At 37.6% G+C, this 24,095-nt stretch overlaps 1 protein-coding gene and 1 non-coding gene across 5 annotated transcripts in view; one reads left to right on the top strand and one right to left on the bottom strand.

The window, feature by feature from the left end:
- The window catches only part of LOC106666348, a 461,223-nt gene that overhangs the window by 310,506 nt on the left and 126,622 nt on the right, over nt 1-24,095 (bottom strand). The window lies entirely within an intron of this gene.
- Nucleotides 16,279-16,352, top strand: Trnaq-uug. The gene has a single exon. It is a non-coding gene; the product is annotated as a tRNA-Gln (tRNA).

Below are 24,095 nucleotides of genomic sequence, written 5' to 3'. Positions count from 1 at the left end.
AAATTTGTTTTTGCTACACGAAAAATATACATGGCCTTTTTGAGGAAATTCTACGTTTTGTAGAGTCCTTCCTATCCTACGAACATGTTGATCTATATCTCATCTGCTGTTCCGTTTATCAGAATCTTAACATTCAAATTAAGCAGATGGATTATGAAAGGATTATGTTTGTAGAGGAGAAAACGTTTATAATCTCAACGTGGTATGATTCATGAAATCAAAAGTCAATCTGAGCTTGACAATATCAACGGTTCACATCTACAAAAGGGAACGTTCACGTAGATAAAAAAGTTTCACTCCGAATCGGATGAGCACCTCAGGGCGTACCCTTCACTCACCTGTGGGGCGGAGGGACTCGACGGACAAATCCCCCATCGGCTCTCGGAATATGCAAATCTCTTGGAAAACATTGCCGAAAAACGTAGTGCATAACGGGCGGGAACTAGACTGAGACAGGTATTCGAGAACGAAAGAGAGAGAGGTTATATTTCTGATAATTATTATCCTATGAAGCTCTGGAACCAGGGAAATTCTCCGCGGCTCGGTTACGTTCTCCGCATTACTTAAGATGAAAAACCTCTCTGCCTATGAGAAACAAAAACCCATAGACTACGGCTATGTTGGTAGTCCTAGCCACCCGACCGTGCATATGTCCTTAGGTGGTCCTGCTCCCTAATTGCCCTATTTCTGGGCACGGCCTTAGAACAATCCCTTTATTAGTTTAATCGTCCGGGCGAGAAAGAATGATGACTATATTAAACGTGTTATTTCTTTTAAACGTTAAATTAATATTCAAGCAAGAAAACACCGCTATTTTTACATACGTTACTCAGAAATTATCGACATGCTAATTTTGTGAGGTGTACAGTGACTCTTCGAATTCCGAAAGTGTTGCTAATATCCTTTCGATCGGAATTCTCCTGGCGAGCTGGTCATGTTCCCTTGCATGCCCTCCTGCTACTTCCTCTCTTTGAACGTGGCATATGAATTTCGAATTATTCTTGCACTCCTGAGACATATTTTGTTTGTGGGTGATTTGATTCATCAACGAGTAAGAAACAAATTGAACGGAGTAAAATCCTTAAAAATTTTTAAATAATTACAGGCTTCAACTGCTTTGTGGGGATTGTTTTCATTAATTTCTAGAGAATTATGAAAAACGAGAATTTATGTCTAATTTCATAGTGTTGAATAGAAGCATAAAATAATCACGTAAGTAATATCAAAATAAATAAAAATATAATAAATAATGAATTATTGGGTTGTCCGGAAAATAATGCAGGATTTTAANCATACAAATGAGTAATCCTGTAAACGTAAACAGAATATTTTATATAGATTTTTTTTAATGAAAACTTAAAATCCTGCATTATTTTCCGGACAACCCGATATAATGTATTAGCGTGAAATGAAGGGGTAATCCGCCACGAGGAATATCGAATACTCTGTGGTGAGTGTGTGATGTCTGGAATGTAATATGTAGTAAGTTATTAACTAGAATGGAGTTGGTTCAACCCCATCTTAAGGATTATCGAGTACTCTGGGCTGAATGTGTGACGTCTGGAGAGTAAAAGTAAGTATTAGCGAGAATGGAGTGGATTCAGCCCCACTCGAGGAATATACTCTGGGGTGAGTAAATATAGCCAGACTTTTATGTTTGTATCGGATTTATGTTAATTTATTGAAATGGATGTAATTTATTAGCGTGAAAGGAGGGGGTTGCTCTTTATCGCCCAATTTTGTCTTAGAGCAAGATGAACTTTAGCAATTTTGTTAAAAGGTTAACGGGAAATAGATTTTAGTGAAAAAGATACGAATAAATCAGTGTTGCAATACGCGGGCAGAAATAGAACAGGAACAACGCTGGGACCGCCCTAAACTCAGAGGATTTCCTGCAAACCTTCAACAACACTGCTAAAGATGGCATTGCTCTGAAGCAACTTTAGGCCAGACAGGGTTAACCCCGACCCAAACATCTAGTGTACTCTGGGGTATGAATGTGATCATGTATATACTATATGTGTCTATTCTGTACTTGACAACCTGAGGTACAAACTATAGGCTAGCATTTTAGGATATCGACTTAGCTTTTTTTTTTAAGTACATAGCTGTAACAGATCGAGAGATTTAATCAAATGGCTGCAGGTGGAGTAAAAACAAACGCGAAAAAGACTAGAAAAAGAAGTACAAACAACAGAAAGCCGGCGATGACCTCAGCTGTTTGTCGGCCCTTAACTTCCCACATTATATATGGGCGAAATGCCGGCGAAAGATTACCTTACACAAGTATGTATGTATTTTTCAAATATTGTAAACATATTGATGTAATACTAAAAGATTATACGCTTTATTTGGGCGAATAATTATTAACCTTAACGTCTGCTTCGGTAGCACAAAGTTAGATCAAAAAATTGTCGACTAGAGTATTTCTGATCAATTCCTCCAAAAGATCTGGGAAATTATGAAAAATGAAACTGAAAAAATGTTTTTTGTCTATTGTTAAAATTAGAAAATATAGCCGTAAAACCATTAATAAAGGAAGGTGAACTTTCTGCTTTTTGGGGTTAGACGGGGACGTTTTGAAGTCGCGGGGGAGGCGATAGAAGGCACGTGGGTTACGGATTACAACAATGTACCTTGCCCCTCAGAACGGATTCACCAGGCGTGCGACGATTACGTGTTTAAAAGGAACGGGTTTTTGTAAGTGCGTGTTGCTTTTACGACGACGAAAGCGAAATCGGGCGAATCCAGTTTGGATGAATTATCCGTTGAAAAAATAAACAGATTATGACGCCGGTGAGTTTGATGGCGACGAAAGCGAAAACAACCCGCGCTTTCTTGAGGCATTTTTTATACTTGAGTAACTAAATACTAATCCTACCGGAAAAAAAGTCAACGATAGCTTTAATTATATACTAAACAATAATGATTTTATTATAACCTTTCTTATCTGAGAGATACAAACCAAATTTAGTACCGGTTAATAACAGACACAGAAATGTAGTTATCACTGGTACTTGACCAAACCCAACAAAACAAAAAAGGCAGAGGCAAATAATAGAGTACAAAACAGCCTAAGCAGAGAACAGCATGTAGACATAACTCTGTGATTCTGATGAAATGAACTGTCTGTGATGACTAAGCAATGAACAGTATAATATAACAGATGAAAATGATAAAAAGAAAGTGGACTATCCGATATGTTAAGTGACAATAGAATACCTAGATTCCACACTGACGGCTCCAAAACCGACAAGGCACGGAAGCTAGTCTTCGGGATGAATCCGAACTAGGGAAATATGCTTCAGTTCTCCAGGTTGAAATGATAGCGATTGAACATTGCGGCATGAAAATAAAAAGGCTAGGAATTCATTCCCTGAAGATAGCCATCTTCTCTGACAGTAATGCAGCACTAAACGCCCTAGGCCTCATTCGAGGTGAAGGCAAAGAGTGTTTGGAACTCCATGGGGGCCCTGACGGAAGTCAGTGACACTAATGACCTGACCGTTGACATGTTGGCCAAAGAGGTTGCCGACATGTACTCTCTGGGTCCTGAACCCTACTGGGGCTTAGCATCCTGAGACAAAAGTGGATAAATCTTAAATTGGGTCCTTAAGGAATCCAAAACCAGGTGGAACAATACCACAGGTATGAAGCACGCTAAGAGATTCATATAAGGACCATCCACAAAACTTAAGAACAATTGCTAGAAGGCAACCGCAACCGAGTATGGTTGGATTCCTGACAGGACATTGCCACTTACGAAAGCACACGAATAGGATAGAAAGATAGTCTGGTACAGACAGAAGGTACAATGTGCAGATTCTGCCAGGAAGAGGAGGTGAGAGCAGAACACATTTTTATGTTTCTGTGAAGGTCTAAGTAGGTGCAGGATATTGCAACTAGGACAAGAAAAACCGTAAGGAAGACACTAAGGAGCCGCTGGCAAAGCTATGGTCGCTGATAACAACCTGAAGCTGGCCAGTGGTTATAACAAACAGGGGAGCACAATAGAATCAGGTCGAGTTGCAGAAGGCCTTGTGGCCGCCTCTTTCATCCCTATCCCTATCTAGAACCCACACTAGAAGATGATATACTGGAGGGGTGCTCTTTCCTGCTAATTACATATCCAAGTAAATATTTAAAAACATATTTCTTATTTCGGAGATGTTTTTATATATTTTTTGTGAGTCAGCTCCACTGTCACTAACTGGGTCCGTTTACACGCGGTTTATATGTCACTCAAACACGCTTTGGTTCTGGGTCATGGATAATTTATAACTTTTTTGTGAGTTGCTTCTAGGAGATTCGGGGGTAATGACCCAATAGTTGGTCGTTTCCGAACATCTTGCTACCTATCCTGGTTTAGTCTGGCTGACTCGTTTCAGCATTTCGACATCATCAGTTGTTACGTTATACATTTTGCTCTTATGCCTAAAAATGTTTTTATCCAAGCACACGTGAAATATTTGTGGTTGTGAGGTATTTGCATAATCAACCAATGACAGACTATAAACTAGTGGGTATAAGCAGACCGATATGATATAGTTAAAGGTTTAGTTTCATTCTCCTTGTCAATTAAAAACTAAATGGGCACGCGTGAAACCGAACAAGTATAATTTTTTTTTGTTCAGATTTAAATTTTCAAGTGTCATCACTTCAACTGAACCGATCGAGGGTTGTCATACGCGGACAATAGAACTTTCTCCCTTCAGACGGACATTTCCCGTCTCTTTCACCTTTCACCCCCTCGATGCAAAGAGATCCGGGCAGACGTGTGAAATCAATTGCCGGTTACCCAATCGGGATTACATCCGAGATCAGCGGCCGCAGATAAACGCCCGTCGGATACAATCGAATCGGCCGTTGAACGTCAACCGAGGCGTGTTTTGGAGAAACTCCGGCCATTGATAATAGTCTCGGTTAAAAATTTGACCATAAAAAAAATCAGTGCTCGAAAGAGCAAATTGCTCAATTCACAAACCTCTGTGCAAATTGATAGTACAAAACTGACGATAAAAGAAAAACCGTAACTTCTGAATGCTTTTTATGAAATGGATTCATTCATCATTTGGTCCTGTAACCTTAAGCAGACAAAACATAAAATCGTTTAAAATATAAACTTTTACAACTAGTCCAAAAAGTTACTGTCTAAAGTTTGAAAAATATTTTTTTGGTTCAGTAAATACCGACAGATATGTAACACTTACAGTAAAGAGCTACTAATGTCCTTAATTTCTAAATGTTAATTATCACCAATGTAAAAATTATAGTTTAATCGCTAAAGATTTGACTTTTTTAGTTAAAATCGATTTAAAAAATTAGATGTAGGAACTTCAACGTGAACATTTTTACCATTTAATTTACGTTTTTGACGATCTTTGTTTTTTCTTAGACAAGAACTTTGCAGCCCATCAAACTTTACCTTCCAGGAGAAAAAAAAACCTAACTTTGTTTGCTTAAGGTAACAACAGAGAACAAACGTAGAATCCATTAAATGAAAATGAAACTCACAGGTTTTCAATGCTCTTTCGACTGGTGTAATAAAATTTACAGTAGTATTAAGAATAAGAATAATTTATTTACAAATATAGTAGTTACTATTACAAGTGTGTGACCACACCGGGCTGCATAAAATAATACTGATCAATGTAAAGATAATAAATTAATTTATTAATCCAAAAATATCCCTAGAAATTTTGTTTCTTTGTTCCAAGGGAGAACAAATCTATTCACAAGAGCCTACGTTAACTATTATTTCACTACTTTCGTGGTCCGCTTGACCAATTAATACATGACAATTAATTAAGGTTTTTAGTTGAGATGAAAAAAAGTTAATGGCACGAGAGGGATTCGAACCCACGACCTTCGGCTAGATACGCCGCTGCTCTACCACCTGAGCTATCGTGACCTCGATCCACTCGGACATCAACTCCCCATCTCAACCCCACCTTATGGCGTATCTAGCCGAAGGTCATGGGTTCGAATCCCTCTCGTGCCATTAACTTTTTTCATCTCAATTAAAAACCTTAATTAATTGTTAACTATTATACTACTACTAAAATTTCAGTTTGATTGTTCAGTTGGGTCTAATCCGCAATTTGTGAAATTATTTGAAGCATTTCTTAGAACTATGGAGAGATATGTGTACATATTAGTGACCGTTAATCGATATCTGAATAACTATGGAGAGATAATTGGCAATGGTTTCTATTCTATATGATTGTTATTATTATTCATTTGGTTTTCGTTTTAGTTAAATTATTGATATGTTAAATAAAATAGGCCCCAAATGGATCCGTGGGGTACCCCAGCTGAGATAGATCTTACTGATGATACAGCATTACCAGCCACTACATGGAAATTGCTATTCTCAAATTAGCATTTATAAAGTAAATTAGATACTTGGGAAAATTAGCTTGAATTAATTTACAAAAAAAAGACCCTAAAGTACCAGTCACAGTCAAACGCCTTTTCAACATCTATTAGTGCCATTCCACAGTCAGTCACACTAGCTAATTGTGAAATGGTACAATGATGCCTACGAAAGGCATATTTATTTGATATGATGATATTGTTATTTTCTATAAACGTGTTCAACCTTTTCTCTATAATGCGATCAGATCAACTCCTTATACATGGCAGAAGAGAAATAGGGCGATAGCTGCTTTGAAGAGTCAGCTCTTTCCCAGGTTTGGGCAGTACTATATGCTTAGTCCTTTTTCCAGTTTATAGGAAAGTACGCATAGAGAAGTATATAATTAATTAATTTAATTAAGTGTATTAACCCTTCGTAGAAATGTTTTTTAAAATTTGTGCATTAATCAACACCGGGGGATTTTGTGTTTTTAGCTTGGATTTTTCTTAGATGAAGTTAATTTACAATTAATTAATCTTTATGGAAGATATTGTTTGAAATGAAAAAGTCAATGTCACGAGCGGGAGTTGCGATAGCTCAAGTGGTAGAGGAGCAGCGTATTTAGCCAAAGGTCGTGGGTTCGAATCCCCCTCGTGACACTGGCTTTTTCATTTCAAACAATACCTAACATAAAGATTAATTAATTGAAAGAAGTTATTTGGTCGATTAGACCACGAAATATAATGGAATTAATTATTAAAATACATGCCTAACATGATTCCCATTGGTTACGAGGCCTACCTGTAAAGTAAAATAATTTTCTGTTTTTCTAAAATAGTATCTCAAAAAAATTAAATTAGTCGTCTTACTATTCTTCGAAATTGAACAGCGTTTATATTAAATTTTTCTGAAACAACCATTTCCCAATTATACATCGCCAAGCATGATTGTTGAAAGTAGGAATAAATTATTAGAATCATTGAAAATATAGTGAATGGGGGGGGGGAATTACTTGACAGTAGAAATATTGGAATAATTGCAAATTATCGATGTAGAAAGTAAATACTGCAAGCTAGAGTGGATACGCATAGCAAAGCCAATCTTGCAATCCACGTCGTTCTAGGCATGCCACAAATCAAAATTGAGCTTTCACAAAATTTATTCAAACATTTGAAAAACGACGTGAAAAGTTATTTTCGGTGGAAATCGCAATGACGGTTTCCGCTTTTAACAGTTCCAACAGATAAACACTTTCATTTTCATAACAAAACGCCAAAGAGTGAAGGTCCTAATATCGTTAAATCTCGACCATTTACGATCGGTGAAAGGAGCGCGTTAATTTACGAATTATGCGTAAAAGGTGAACAAATTTGCCGTTTCATGAAAGTAGGCGCGGACAGACGGTACAAGCATGCCAATATGACGGAAAACATTAATAAAACAGACCTTTACGATTTCTTCTAATTAACCGAAACATGTGTAATTGGGAATACTACAATTTGTAAGAAATTGTAGCCATTTAACGACTGCACATGACAACGTTCACCTTTGAAATCAAAATATTTTCGAGCAGTACTGCACTACAAACATGTCATTGCTGCAAAGTCATATATGTCTGACGCTACCAATTGTCAATAATTAAAATCTAAAGTTTAAAACTGAACAATACAAAACTTTAAAACAATGTTTTCAGGAAATCTTTCATCATTTTGTATCAATTCAATCTAATCATACATTGTTGTACCTTTTTTTCCAATTAATTAGTTGAAGTCACGTTAAAAACATTTGTCTTTGCACTTAATCTTTTATTTTATTTATTTTTTGGGGGAACTACAAGTTGCACTTAATTCAAGCAGCTCTCATCTCACCTCGTCTTACTTTATTCTCTTCATTAAATTATCTTTTTTATATGTAAGGTTTTGATTGAAATGAAAAAGCTAGTGCTACGAGCGGGATTCGAACCAATTGGTGTCCGAGTGGATCGAAGTCACGATAGCTCAAGTTGTAGTGCAGCTGCGTATTTGGCCGAAGGTCGTGGGTTCGAATCCCGCTCATGACAGACAGATTTTTCTTTTCAACCAATGCCTTACATAAAGTTTAATTAATTGAAAAAATTCATTTGGTCAATCGGACCACGAAATATAATATATTTAATAAGTAAAACGAAGTATATCTTCACTAAAGCTCTCCGTGGCCATTTCATCTGTCCCAGATAATCGAATTCTCATTACACGACATTTGAAAAATGACAAAAAGGAGGGAAAATTCTAAAGGTTGTAGGTTGAGATGTGGAGTTGGTGTCCGAGTGGATCGAAGTCACGATAGCTCAAGTGGTAGAGCAGCGGCCTATTTGGCCGAAGGTCGTGGGTTCGAATCCCGCTCGTGCCACTATTCTCTCAACATCCAGATCTACTCTCCATTCATCTCCTTGTAGAGGAAAGTAAGTTCATCATTCCAGATACCACGTGTCGTCCTCAGCTCTTTTCTTTATAAAGAACCTACCCACTACTCCTAGTTTTTTGACTCTGGTCCCCCAGCCGTAGGAGAAAAAAATTGGGCTTTGCAATTTCCCCCCCCCCTTTGCCTACAGGTGCCTTAAGCCAAAGTATAGTTGGCAAGAAAGAATAATTACTTTAATAAATATTCCACTGGAGTTCGCGTGTTATCTCACGACCATACGTCCAAAACGGGTGCGTGTACCATCAACTTTAGCCGATTTATGATTTGTGCGCAATCGAATTGAAAATAAGCGTTATGCTATGCAGCAAAGTCGTTAAACAATGGCCGCTGGGAGGGCGAAGCCGCGCGTTTTCACCGTTCTCCGCCACCTCCAATTGCATGAGGAAAAGTCATCAAACATCATAAACCTTTTTTAATAGCAAACATAAACCACCATGGATAGAGAACGACCATCGTTAACGGTTAATTTTTAGCAAATTTACATTTCAGCCGATTATTTTGTCCAGACTAAAATGAAAGTTCTGATGGTTCATCGGTCCAGGGATTTGAAGCGTGAAGTATAATTCTGAAATTCCACGTCAATTTGTATATCCCCAAGGAAAGAAATTCCTTAGTGATTGATTGCAAAGAGATTACTTCACAATTTCCCTCGGAGAAAACTATTTGAAGCCATTTACCATAACCCATTGACTATTTCCAATACCACTATTTATATTTTAATAGTATTATATTTTAATCATTATATTTTTAAATCTGAGGGGTTTCTTTTCCTTGACAGATGAAACATAGGAAAGAGACTGAATTATTGTTGGTCTCTTCATGGCCCCTGCATACTAAAAGAAATAAAAGATGGGAACTGAATAAACTAATCGAATTAATCGATGAGTTGAAAGGATTTAAACAGCACAGTACAACATAACCTACAAAATCATAATCATTATCAATCCTCAGAAGCGTGCAGTACAACATAACCAAAAAAAAGTCATCATTATTAATCCGCAATAGGATGCAGTGCATCATATCTCAAGAAATCATCATAATCACTATCAATCAGCAAAGAGTGCACTAGCAATTTAACCGAAGAAAATATAATCATTATCAACCCGCAAAAGGGTGCATTAACCATATAACCCAAGAAATCATAATCACTTTTTTTTTCTTTTTTATACTGGGCTTACGACATCTAGGTCATTTCAGCCCCAAGCTAAGTCAATATATTTACACTTCTATTTACAAACACTACATTCATACAGATATTACATTATCAGAGTACTTGATACTCCTCCACCGACCTATACTCGAACTAAACTAGATTGGGGTCGATGGAGTACTTTTATAAATATTCCGCCATCGATCCCGAACACATACTCATACGCTCTCAACGTTCGAGGGGCGATGATGATGTTATATTTCACCCTCACCCCTCGCCATTCACGCTAATAAATACATGCACTCAGACAAAACATATAGACAGACAACACATGAGACATACTATGTGCAATAAAAAAAACCAATTTCCCCTAAAAAGCGGAACAGGGGACCCTGAAACTCGCTGAAGTGCTCGAGTACCTTTTTCAGATTGGATGGCATGCCTACGCGCTCCCTGTAGGGAGCCAAGGCATGGCATGTTTCCAGTATGTGGGACTCATCGAGCAACCTTTCTCTGCATAAGGGGCACCTGCGCGGGCTTTGGCCCAAGAGCAGGAGCCCGTGTGTCAACCGTGTATGGCCTACTCTTAATCGCGTAAGGACGATTCCTTGTTTCCGGCTCAGGTTCTCGGGGGGCCATCTACGAACCGTGCTCTTGACGCGCAAAAGCCTCTCGGACGACCCGGCCCACTGACGCTGCCATCTTTCTTTTATTATGGTCTTTACTGCTAGCTTGGCGTCAGAGGGTCTGGTCGCGATGGTCCGGTCTGGAGGGTTGGACGTCCCGGCCTTTGCCGCCTAGTCCGCACGTTCATTACCCTCCCGCCCGACGTGTCCGGGGATCCAGACAACAACCATCGTTTTTCCGAAGCGCTTCAACTCGCCGATTTTTTCCATCAACAGCACGACGAGAGGGTCCACAGAGAACCCGTCTCGCAGGGCCCAGAGAGCGCTCAGAGAGTCGGTGCATACGAGGAAGGCAGATCCTTCCTTGGTCCGCACCGCCTCGAGAGCGTGCCAGATCGCATACAGTTCTGCCTTGTCATAATCACTATCAGTCACCAAAGAGTGCACTAACGATATAACCCAAGAAATCATAATCAATATCAATCCATTATATATAAAAAAATACTAAGACACACTGTTCAGTAATCTTTCGGATTATAATAAAAATTAAAATATTGTACTTAACGTACATACGGACAGAAAAAAAAGAGAGAAACTCATATCATCAAATCCCTATCGCGTTAATTATATACCCCATAAAAACCACATACATGTAGGAAGGAATAAAACACCGATGACCAAAGTAACTTAAGCCACATTAAATGGCTTAGATTATGCTAATAATCTTGATAAATACATCTTTATGGGACAATTGCTAAGGGAAAAATACAAGTCAGTCTACGTATATCCTCCAAAAATGACTACAGATTTTTTTTTTAATTATTCTTCGCGAATATCCTGCTTTCAGATGGCAATAATGCAAACATCCCTGTGACACCGATTTTTTTATTTGAACAATCTGTCTCACGATAGAGAAACACGACTCAATATGTCAGCAATTACAATTTGGGGAGAAATCGGCGAAATAATTTTTTTCATAACTTCAGATCGTGTGGGCGCGTCGTGCGTCCACTGTCCCTTTCATCACATTTTCATTAATTATTTTTATGTACAGGGGAAAGTCATCACGCCTTTGCACCGTGAAGGCAAGGCGATCGCCCCACGACCCTTCCTGATGTTAAAATTGAATTCGGGAGAGATTCGAGATGTACGTACGTGTCACGATGAAAACCCGAAGACAGCGAATCCGAGTACGGAAACATCCACGTGAAACCAGGTCCTAAAAGCACCATCGTCTTTTTCTATTGTCAAACGATCCGCTTGTTATTTCAGGATTGGGCAGTTCCCAATTGGGAGCAATTCTGTAATGACGGACCCCCTGGCCGCAAAACCATGAAATTCCCAGATCTTAAAATGCGATAGACCGCTTTCCGACGGTGTCTGATATCCTTCGCTTAGACAACAGCCGAGAAAGAATTTAGAACCTTTTCCCTTCCCTAATATCACATCCTATGGCAATCCCTATTGACTTTCCAACATGTGCCTTATAAATCGGTCAGCGACTTTCTATGCCTACTATTCGTGTAGGACATGTAAAAGTAAATAATTTTTTCTATGAAGCAAATAAATATAACAGTGTTTTCAAGTAATAAACAAACAATACAAATTAACCACTTTCCGACATCCGATAACTTGCCTCGCCGATTTGGTCAGTCTGAATTTAATATGTATGCATTATAAAAGATTCAATCAATAACGTTTCCTCTTGCGTCAATCGGGCCCGAACTTAAGGAAGTCACGTATATTTAATAGCACTGGTTGAGACGTTGGCAATTTTTTTTTCAAAAGCAAAGATAAATTTTGTTAACTTTCTATGTCTACATCAATTTGGCATCGAACTATTGCCAAGATCGAACGTGTTCTGAGTGCTCCTCGTATTAACGCTTTTCGTTAGCCTTCAGAAGGACTATTAGCCAGGCGAACATACGTAGATAGTGCAGGAAGCTGTAAAGTAAGAACTAGAAATTGATAAGCTGACAAGAGCAATAATCAAAGTCAAAAGCGCTACTGACTACGGCGCAAGGCCCCTCATCTCAGGAAAGACGGTGAACAGCCACTAACTGCAACCCGCGGAGAGCACTACCCATCAGAGAACAGGATAAATGAAGCGATGGTAACAAGCGAAAGCAGGAGCGATGAATGAAACAGCACCAAACCACCTAACTCTCAGCAAAGATAGGCTCATGAAATACGCACGAACGAGCCCCATAATGATATCACGGTTAAACTGCCATGGGTCCAACGCGGTTATGGATGAAGCTCGAGTCCTGCCGGTTGAACATGGAATAGACCTCTTCACGTCACAGAAACCATGGAAACATCTTCCGCATCATAAAACCTCCACATTTGAGAGGTCCTTCCTAGCTCGAACCCAAAATCTCTGGAATTCTCCTCCTTTGCCAATCCGCAAAGCTGCCTCCCTTACCTCTTTTGAATCCCTCATGTACCAACACTTCATATCCCTCCAAAAAGGCACAATTTATTTCACACCTTCCTTTCTCAACTTTTAAGTTTACAGTTTGCGATTATGTTCGCACAAGACATAGAATTCTTTTATGATCCCTACATTATTATTGCTACTATTATTCTATATTTTATATTTTGTATTATGTGATTTAGTTCAACATATTTTACTTTATACTAACGTCAAACCTCATTAATTCAAATGTCAGATTTGTAACATTTTGTAACCTCATTGTTATTCTTAGAGGACTCTAGTCCCAGAAGAAAACTTTTTTTCTCTCTCACTTTCACATTTTATATGGCATTTTGAGGATTTATAGTGTATATAATATGGTATATTTGAGGTGTTTTTAATCCATATCATATGGCATATTTGAGGATTTTTATTCCATATAAATCCAGGCTCTGGCCTCAAGAAAAAAAAGTACTTAAGTGCAAGATGGAGGGAAAACTCTTACTTAATTACTTGACTGATTTCTGATGACTGATGAAGAAAAAGAAATTCTCTTGGAAAATTATAAATTAGGCGTGAGACAAAAGACACGTTTGTTTGTTGTCTGCTTTTCCTGCTTAAAACAAGCGCACTACACGATTGCCTTCAGTATTGTCAACATGTTAAAAGATAACTTCAGGTACAAAGATAAAGATTAAATACTGTCAATTAATTAATGTGAGGTATTGGTTGAAATGAAAAAGTTATTGTCAAGAGCGGGATTCGAACCCACGGGTCACATCGCGGCTCCAACCTCTTGAGTTATCGTGGCTTCAATCCACTCGGACACCAACTCTTCATCTCAACCTCGTGACACCAAAGGTCGTGGGTTCGAATCCCGCTCGTGACACTTAACTTTTTCATATCTATCAATACCTTACATAAAGATTAATTAATTGAAAGAGTTATTTGAACAATCGGTCAAATTCGACCACGAAATATAATGGATTAAACTCTGTATTTTCCTTTAGGAAATAAGGCTTAGATAAATACTACGGCTTTATTTTATATTTTAGCAAGATACTGTCAAAAAGGTTTAATTATCAGTTGACGACTCAATTCCCTTTTCGCTTTAAATAGGGCCGCGTGACTAGGATCTGTAATGAAAAATTATTTATGCTAATAAAACCATCGCCTTTCACTCTAGATCGCTATGAGTTTATCAGATCGAGGGAGTCGTAGCGATTCCGATAGGTGTATCGTAATTGTGGTTTTACTTTCCGAACACCCTTCCATTGAAGCTTTCCAAAAGCTTTCGTTAATTGTGTCAAATTTATTACGACCGAAACGGAATAACGGGCCTTGTCCGAATCGGAGATTTGTCGGCCTCGACTCCTTCACCCCCGGGCTAGAAATCTAACCCTTAACGACCCCGAATGGTGAACGGGAGTATTATTTTTTCGGCTACGTGACAAAGTAAAGAAGCTTCACGTAAAAGCACATGGCCGTCTTTTAAATATAGCCCGAGCGTGCTTTGTATCACTCGTCAACGATTATACTACATACTGTACGTCGCATGTCGAATAATAGAACGATTCTCGAAAGCGTTCGTTTTAAACGATTTACAAACTCAATTAAAATAGCTCTCCACTTTCCATTTCGCACTCGCTTCAATAAGCTCCAATAAGCACATCCTTTATTAATCGGATTAGGCTTAGTTTCATAGTAAATTATTCCATAACTTAACCTATATTTTCCATCAGAATAGGTTATTATAAAATTGACAGACAAAGGAACATTAAGAGTACAGTAATCCCTTAACACGACTGACGTGGAACCAACACACAAAAGACAGGAACTGAATAGACGATTCGGACTACTCTATAAACTATTCGGACGCAAATTTAATTTGTCGACAAAAAACAAACTAACACTCTACAGAACACTACTGAAACGGGACATACGGACCAGAAATGTGGGGCACCGCTAAACCTATACTAACACCCAAGGAATTCAATCGTTCTAATACAAAGTCCTTAGAATTATAGTTAACGCTCCTTACTATGTCTCCAACGCCACCCTCCACAATGACCTCAAAATACCCTTTGTAAATAACTTAATCCCGACCAGATTCACCCAGCTCCACGACAAACTCTCCATTACCCCTACCCACTAGCCCAATCCGTGTCCATCCCATCCCTACAATCCTGCCCGCCGATAAAAGCGGAGATGGCCTCGGGACCTCCTCAAGGACTAACCTTGCACAAAACTGAAAGACCAACAATGGCACAAAATAAAAGGGCAGGAGAGTGATATATCCCCGCATTTTCACTCAGGGGAAGCTATGGTAGTGTTATGGTCTGGGCAGGCATTTCTGTGGAAGGTTTCGCAAATTTGATCTTCATCGAAGATTTCCTAACAGCTGTGCCATTCATGGAAGATGTGTTTGGTCTGGGCAGGCATTTCTGTGGAAGGTTGCACAAATTTGATCTTCATCGAAGGTTGCCTAACAGCTGTGCCATTCATGGAAGATGTGTTAACAGAAGAACTAGTTTCTTATGCCGCTAATTGGCGACGGTCTTATTTTTATGCATGACAATGTAAGGCCCCACACAGGTAGGATCGTTGGTTACTACTTGGAACGGGCTTCATTTCAATTTTTGGAGTGGCCAGCAAAAAGTCATTTTTTTTTTTTTTTAATTTTAACATTACAAAACTTACACATCTCATTTATAAGACAATAAAAATTTAGTGTATGAAAATGTGTATACACAGATTTTATACGCACACAATGGCAGATATGCAAGGTTTGCACCGACGATTAGGCGAACCGCGAAATTTATAATAAATATCGAATGAAATTGAAATAAATGAAAAAACTGAAGAAGATGGTTTTAAGTCGGTAAACTTTTCCTAACAAGCAGTAATTTACGGTCCGGCTAAACTTGTTGTCAGTCCCAGCCTACGTTATATTATCTAAAACCATTGATCAGTTTTGTTAAAATTATATTGCGCGTAGAAGTTAGCTCAATCCAATTGGCCATTTGCTAATCTTTATAATATAATATTAGAAAGAAAAAAATTTATATCCAAATAAAATAAACATTTCTTGTACAGAACTTGTTAACAGAAGAAATATTTATGCAATTATTTTGAATCCGGTTGATCGTTATCAATAATTTCAATTAATTATTCCTTTTATGTCAAGTCTTGGTTCAGATGTAAAAGTTTGTGTCACGAGCGGGATTCGAACCCACGACCTTCAGCTCAATACGCCGCTATTCTTGGCGTCACGATAGCTCAAGTGGTTAGAGCAGCGGCGTTTGGAGCCGAAGGTCGTGGGTTCGAATCCCGCTCGTGACACAAACTTTTACATCTCAACCAAGACTTTACATAAAAAGAATAATTAATTGAAATTACTGAACTATCATGAGGCCAAGTGGTTAGAGCAGTGGTTACATAAAAAGAGTAATTAACTGAAATAAGTAATTTGGTCAATTAGACCAGTAAACATAAATGGCTTATCAATAATATTTCCAAAGAATAAATAGGTATAAAAAACGATTTTCTTTATTGTGCCGACGTTTCCATCTTTATTTAGATCATCTTCAGGGCAAATTGTGTTTTTTCTGTGTAGATATATCACAAATCGACACACAACCGTGACACATCTGAACAGAAAATCCACACTTTGCCCTGAAGATGATCTAAATAAATATCGAAACGTTGGCACAATAAAGAAAATGCTTTTCTAAACCTATATCTCACAAGATCACATTTCACGATCTCAAAATAATCATTAATTACCCGTCAATAAATTCTACACATAAAAATTAATTGTAATATTATTCTATGATTTGAAATTACAAATAAAACATAGAAATATCAAGTGGAGTGTGCTTACAGATTTCTCTTATGATCAAGCAATCGGAGTATGGCCATAGGAGTATGGCATTTGGTTAAAATAAATTAATTTTACACCATTTTATAACTTCACGTGGGCTAAACAATCAAGAATAGTCGAACAAAAAAATGTTTATTCGGCCATAATAAATTGGTTTGAACGATTAGACGTAAAAGTGGTAAAGCCGCTCGTTATACATCCATGAAGAAAGCCCTGCCCTATGCTCTGGCCGTCGGTAACTTCGATTGTACGTACAATTGCAGATCGCTAGATATGATTAGACATCGTCATAAAACGCGCTTGGGGTATTTTTAGAACTGTAAAAGGGAGAAATCATTAGTGCCAAGACAGGTAGTAATATTCTCTGTATGCCGGGGTGCAGAGCTTCGTTAGACTTTTAACAAACGCCCCCGCCAGCTTTCTATCACTCCCATCCACACCCTTATGTCCATCTAATGGCGTATATACAAATAGTCAACTGTTCGATTATTCTGAATTATTCATTTTCTTAAAATAGGAGCTGGAGGTCTTTCATAAGTATGGTTAGTTTTTTATTTCAAAGGGTTATTTATTCAACTTTAAGAAGAACTTTAGGTGTGAACTTTAAGACTGATATTATGGAGACTACAGTAGTTTTTATCTGAATTTTCTTTTCGTTCAGGTAAAATAATGATAACATAAAAAGTCTCGATCTATGCTTATGATGAGTTTACTATAAAGAATATTCATTTTAGAGGCGTTAAAACAAATTCGTAAAAAGAAGAACAGATAAGTAAATGAAGATTAGAAGAAAAGAGAAAAGTGAGAATGAGGGAGAAGGTAATGTCAGAAATGATCAATGGTGTTACCACTACAGACCACCATGCTCAGGATATTTTGATCCTATTTTGATAATTAACTGTCAAGAGATTATTGTCGGTTTATTTCCATTTGGACCAAAGCCCGCTTTATCCGGAAGGTTGCTCGATGTACCCCACTAATTTGAAGGGTGCCATTCCTTGGTTCCATATAGAGAGCGTGTAGATATACCACCCCATATGATAACTGGGCTTGAGCACAGCAGCGAGTATCCGGAACAGCTGTTCCTTTTTTTAGTTATTTTATTGTATACAATACTGATAGTTGGTATCCCTGTGTTTTGATAGTGAATGTATTTATTAGCGTGGTGGCTAGAGAGATAAGGCCGAGGTCTAACTTGGGATACCAACGTCCGGGGTTGTGATTCTCAAGGACTGCCGAGAATTTATTGTAGAAATGCTAAAATTTCTAATTGGTAAGAAATGACAGGCTCAACTTTGTACACACTGTATGTATGTACCACCTGTGAGGATCTGAGCTTACTTAAATCAGTATTAGCCATAAAAACATTAAGAAGCACGAGATTTTTGATCATGGCGCATGTTTAAGTACTGATCTATTATTTGGCAGGTTACGACTGAGCAAATTTCGCTTTTAATAACCAACGTCCACTATCGATAATAATTAATTATAAAAACAAAATTATTTTCATCTCATTGAAACTGAAACTTTTTGTACATAGCGTGAACTTTCGAAATCGTAGGTATCCTTTTTTGGACTTAAAAACTCCGTGACCTTAGCTTCGTTATTTACTTGACCGAATTCAATGCAACGCAGTGTTGAGTCACCGGTTCCATCCGACACCGCAACTTCGAGAAAATTATGGCCAGTTTGCGTCATCGCTGATAGAAAAACCAGAGGCATGTGTTATTTTCACCCTGTTTTCCTGAATTTTAGACTTCCCAACGGACGGAATGTAAAAAGAGCATTACCGTTTTACAGCTGGCTTTCCGTGTCTTATCTTTTTCGGGATAAGACTAGAACAGGTCTTAAGTAAAGTCAATATTTTAAAAATCCGGTCATAAAAAGGCGAAAGAAGCTTAATATTCAATCGAGCACACTTTGGAAAGTACTTCCCTTAACAATGTACACTTTTAAAAGGTATTGACAAATGTTAAATTATTTAAGCATCACGACAGTCAATTATTTATGTGTTTTAATTTAAACAAAAATATATTGTCTAACCAAACGATTTACAACTTAAAAAGAATTTTAGGTAGCTATCCTTGGATTGCAATAATACGAGACGCTGTTGAAATAACCCAGATTTGTCTTTTGTTCGCCATGACCTTTTTTTAATCCAAACACAAAACAATATTTTTTTGTAAATAAAGAAACTAGGCAAATATTTAAAATATATGTTTTCAGTATATCGACTCTACAGTTGTTTCAAACTGAAATGATACTTGTTGAAATTATTGACACTTGATCAATGTCAACTAATTTGAGTTCTTCGCTGAAGATGGCATAAAGGCGAGGTAGACAAACCCCGACTCGTAGACCGATAGCCACCACCAGTGTGTAATTTTTATATATTTTTTACCACACGGACAAAATTGGCAGTGTGTTGAAAGCGTAAAATTAATTATTTAGACAAAACGGCCAATCCGATATGGGTTAGTTAATTGAGCTCTAACTACTTTCATTAAACGCAAACATGTTTACATTTATTTCTTAAAATGGTATGTGGTAGGGTCTAAGAACTATAACACTAAACAAAGCAAAATCAGCTAATCTTTTCTAATAAAAACATCGGTCTGGAGAAATCCATAAGCATTTATTATGTAAGAAAAAACAAACAATTATAATAAAATACTATTTGTTAAGTAGTGGAGAGGGAATACTTTTTAGACTAAATTACCTTTCTTTCAGCATTTCATTAAACTATTCCTATGAAATTGAGAGCTTTAAAAGTGCTTCATATCATTTTTTGAGTATTGAGAATCAAAGGTTTTGGTGTATCTTGCTTGTTTTAATTTCTAAGCGCAAACTACCATAAATCGGTTGGTAAACAAGAAAAATTCGAGCGCGGTCAGAAAGGTTGCATTTTTTCACCATACACGCATGCAAGCACACACACACTTTTCGCCCCAAAAAAATCTTAATCAAAGCGAAGCGATTTTTTTTTTCTCAGTTAGTAGAACAATATTGTGTAAACAATCTATAGCAAGCAATTCGCTTAAAAACCACACACAAATGTTGACATATTTATTTGGAGAAAAGGCTGACCCACGGTATACAGATAATAAGGCAAGAAATCCAGAAATATTGTATTTTGCTTGAGGTTGTTGCCCAACTAATTCACTATTTTTAAAAACCTTAGCTGCAGTGTGCGTAGCACATAAAGAAACACAAAATCCTTTAAAAAATGCTAACCTCTCATTTGTACTTCAGGTTGTCAACTACAATGTAGATTAAGATAACTCAGAGGGTATTCGATATTCCTCGGGACAGGAGCAACAATCCCTTCCTTTCACGCTTATAAATCGCATTGATTCCAATAAATTAACATAAATACAACACCTCATATAAACATAAAATTCTGGTCATAATCTCCCCCGGAGTACTCGATATTGATAGCGAGGCGGGCGGAATCTCTCTATTGTAGCTAATAACTACTTTTACTCTCCATACGTCACTTTTAGACTAAGGGGCAGTGCCCACTGAAGCGATGAGATAATGGTGCAACATGAAGCGATTTTTAATCGCGCGATACGACTTTTATCGGCGCAACACTTGACAAGCGATATGTTATATACCATAGAACCTTTTGAAATTAAAGTGCTGCATTAAAGACATATGTATGCTGATGATGTGGTATTACTGGCAGACTTCTTTGGTCAGAAAATGATAGATGATTTAGAAATGTATTATGGCTACTGGAACCTTAAGTTAATACTGCTAAATCAAAAATTACGATATTTCGAAACAACCAACGTAATTTATGACCAAACGAAATATGGAAATTTAAAAATAAAGTTTTTGAAATAGTTGAAATTTCTTTCTATAAAGAATATAGATTTAAAAAAATTCGCTGCGAATAAAATATTATCCCTTCCCAGCATACGCCCAATTATGCAATCTATTTAGAAACTAATAAAGTTTATTTCTTTTTAAATTTAATTACATTCCACCTTTATTGCCAAAACATTCAATGATCACACAAGCTAATTTTATTAGTCTTGAAAGTGTGATATTAAAGACTGGTTAGGTTAAGGTCTGGTTTGAAAGAACGCAGGAACTCGAAATCCCCAAGGATTTAAACAGATTCAATGCCGAACATAAGTGGCCTCGCTGTAACATTTTTGGAGAAGCTCAGCTTGGGGGGAAAGGGACAAATTATTTATTGGTCAATTTATCCGGGGCAAGATATTATTTTCTTCCATACTACGGTTGTTAAATTTAGTTCTTGAATATCTTTTCAAAGAATAGTTCCATAAACACGAGTTCTGTTCAACTATTTTATCAAAAGAATAGCAACATGTTCACTGACGAGTCGCCTCACCCGATACGACACCGATAATTATCGGCGTTGCATCGCATTCGCGCTGGTGTGCGCAGGTTTACTTGCTTAGGCAAGGAATACACGTAGTAACAGTACGGTATCGAATTGCAAGCGCATTATTTGTCGTATCGCGTATTCCACCGCTCCAGTTGACGCGCTAACAAAATCTGGCCTGCTAAAATTGAAAATGTGCTCGACTCTTATTTTTACAAAACGGGCACCTACGTTGACGCTTTCCGGCTAGAACGTGCCCGTGAGTTATTCTTGAAAGACCTATGCGCAAGCCTCATCAGTTTGGCCTTTTCCCGTTCTCCGTTGGTTGTAATAAAACTAATAAAATGTATTTTGAGACAATGGTACTAAAAAAATGGCAAATTTTCAATAACTAAATGTCCTTGAAAATGCCTGATTTTATAGTTTTATATTTAAACATAAAGTACAGATTATCATTTATACGAAAATCGTCAAAATTAAAACCCATCAAGTAGAAATGAAGGTAGCCTCAAAAATAGGATAAAACAGCTGTTCGTTCAAAAGCAATATTCCTTATCACCTTAATTCTCCAGTTGCTGAAATATTTTGATACTTTCGAGCGAAATTGAATATTAAGTTTCTAGATAAAACCTAGGCTGTGGTGTATATTCAAGTGAGGTTTTATATGTTGCCACAGAAAGATCTATTTCAGTAGCTATGTTTGTTCATTAGGAAGTACAAAGGGGAATGTTTTGTGGACTGGCCGCAAAGATTAGCCTTCACCCTGGGAAAGCCGATCCCCAGACAAAAGGATATCTTCAACCTCTCGTTAAACAGGATTAGTTACCATCCAGGGTTCTTGATTTGCATTATGCGGTTACATCGCAATATTAATAATATTAACAAGACAGATTACCAATGACTTTCGTAACTATTGCGATACAACGATTGATTTGATTCGTAGGCGCTATTATACAATAAGGTAAGATTTTCGTCATAACGAGATTAAACTAACCGAGTCGTGATCCGTGTCTGTGTGTTTAGGCGTATCACGACCTGCCTGTCTATTGACCTATACCTTCTTTTGATTGGGAGCGGCAACTTGTAAGACCCCTGACCCTGGGAGAGGACCGTTTCCCGACGCTTCCTCCTCTCCGGCGTAGATATTCCCATAGGATGGAATGACGAGGAAACCTTTCCCACCCTCGACTAGCCTTATAAATATTTAGCGACCGGCTGCCCGTTACGCAAGGCTTGCAAGTGCGGTTTGAAAGTGAAATGCCTCCTGCGCTCATTCCATTCATGCTCAGTCCGAACAACATTGTTAATAATCCTAACCTGTCTTGTCGGAACTTAGCATTTAGCTAATAAATTTTCGATTATTTTGAAATAAGTTTTCTTTATATAATAGCACGTCTTAGTCTCATTATAAATTAAAGGGGTTTCTTATTGCTTGTGATTAATCAGTATCAACAATGACTGGAAAAATGCCCTCACCCTATTAGAAGACTGGTACTGCAATTGGAGAATCAAAAAGAACGTAAGTGCTCAAGTCACTTTCCCACTAAGAAAGTCACTGTGACCTCCATTACGACGGACTGACTTACTGATACCGGCTGCTGATTTAGTAAGGTTCCTGGGACTGTACATTGAAAAATTCTGGCGTGGAATCCACACTCTCACCTGGAACAAGACACTAGGGGTATTCATGATCTCACTCGAATAGACAAATGTCCCGTAAGATCGTGAACGCCCCCTTCTTTTCCTAGAGTGTTAAATGTTAATATTTCTGCAATGCTGGAAGTGACGACTGGTAGAACCAAAAATAAAGCTATAAGAGTCCTTGAAGTCTTTTAGTTATTTGTTTTGGTTTTCTTTTGTGTTAAATTGTAAGATGCCAAAAGTTAATAAAAAAGGAAAATTAGTCAACTCTTTCATTAAAAATGCTATCTGTGCACTCGAAAAGTAATAACAAATGACCCGCTTCAAAATGTGCCGACCTACCTAACCTATATCCTAGTCTAACAGCCTACAACTTTATAGGATAAGGGATGTATCTATTATGAATGAGAGTATACGTACAGGACGGAAATTAACAAAATAAAAGTATTTGTCTGATTTAATTAATGCGTATTTAAGAATAAAAACACGTGTAAATAAAAAACAGCTGTTAAATTCATGGCTGCCATGTTGGTTACCTACGCCCTAACGGATAGCAAAGTGACTACATTTTCGACCTAACATTTAACATTGGCTTTGGCCTGTTAGATCGAGCAATGTTAACTAGTCGATTCAAGAATCAACAACCGAACAAAACCTAACAGAGTTAACAGGGTTAACACAAAGATCGTGAATACCCCTACTCTTGCTGATACCACTCGACCGACAATCTCACATAAACCTTAACAACAAAACCTATGCTTTACAAAAGTGGGAGTAAGGGGCTCAACGAAACATTCAAATCCATCCCGTATCCAGACTCTCCAATCCAAAATCTTAGGAAAACCCTTAATATTCTCTCCACGTCTCCAAGAAAACTATTTACACTGGCCTTCACATTCCATTCGTAATACATCTAAACTCACTCGTGTAACTATTTTCTACACAATCCCTACCTGGAAATCCTCAATCAGCTAAAGAGAAAATGGCTTAAGGAGTTGATTCATGTGATTTGCGTCTGTGTGAGTGTGAGGGTGTGTCGCCTATGAGGTGGCTTCACTCATTCTGTTTAATTTTATCATGTCATGCTATGAATGACCAAATTTACTTATTCTAACTAAAGTTTCAGGTGTATATAATAATTTGAAAAATAAGTCATAGAGTAGTAAGATCTAAAGACCGGATTCCAATGAAAATGCTTCTTTAA

Source organism: Cimex lectularius, unplaced genomic scaffold (assembly GCF_000648675.2).
Source record: "Cimex lectularius strain Harlan isolate CLEC.00 unplaced genomic scaffold, Clec_2.1 scaffold62, whole genome shotgun sequence".
NCBI lineage: Eukaryota > Metazoa > Arthropoda > Insecta > Hemiptera > Cimicidae > Cimex > Cimex lectularius.
Note: the sequence above shows the minus strand (reverse complement) of the source record. Positions and strands in the feature narration are given on the sequence as shown.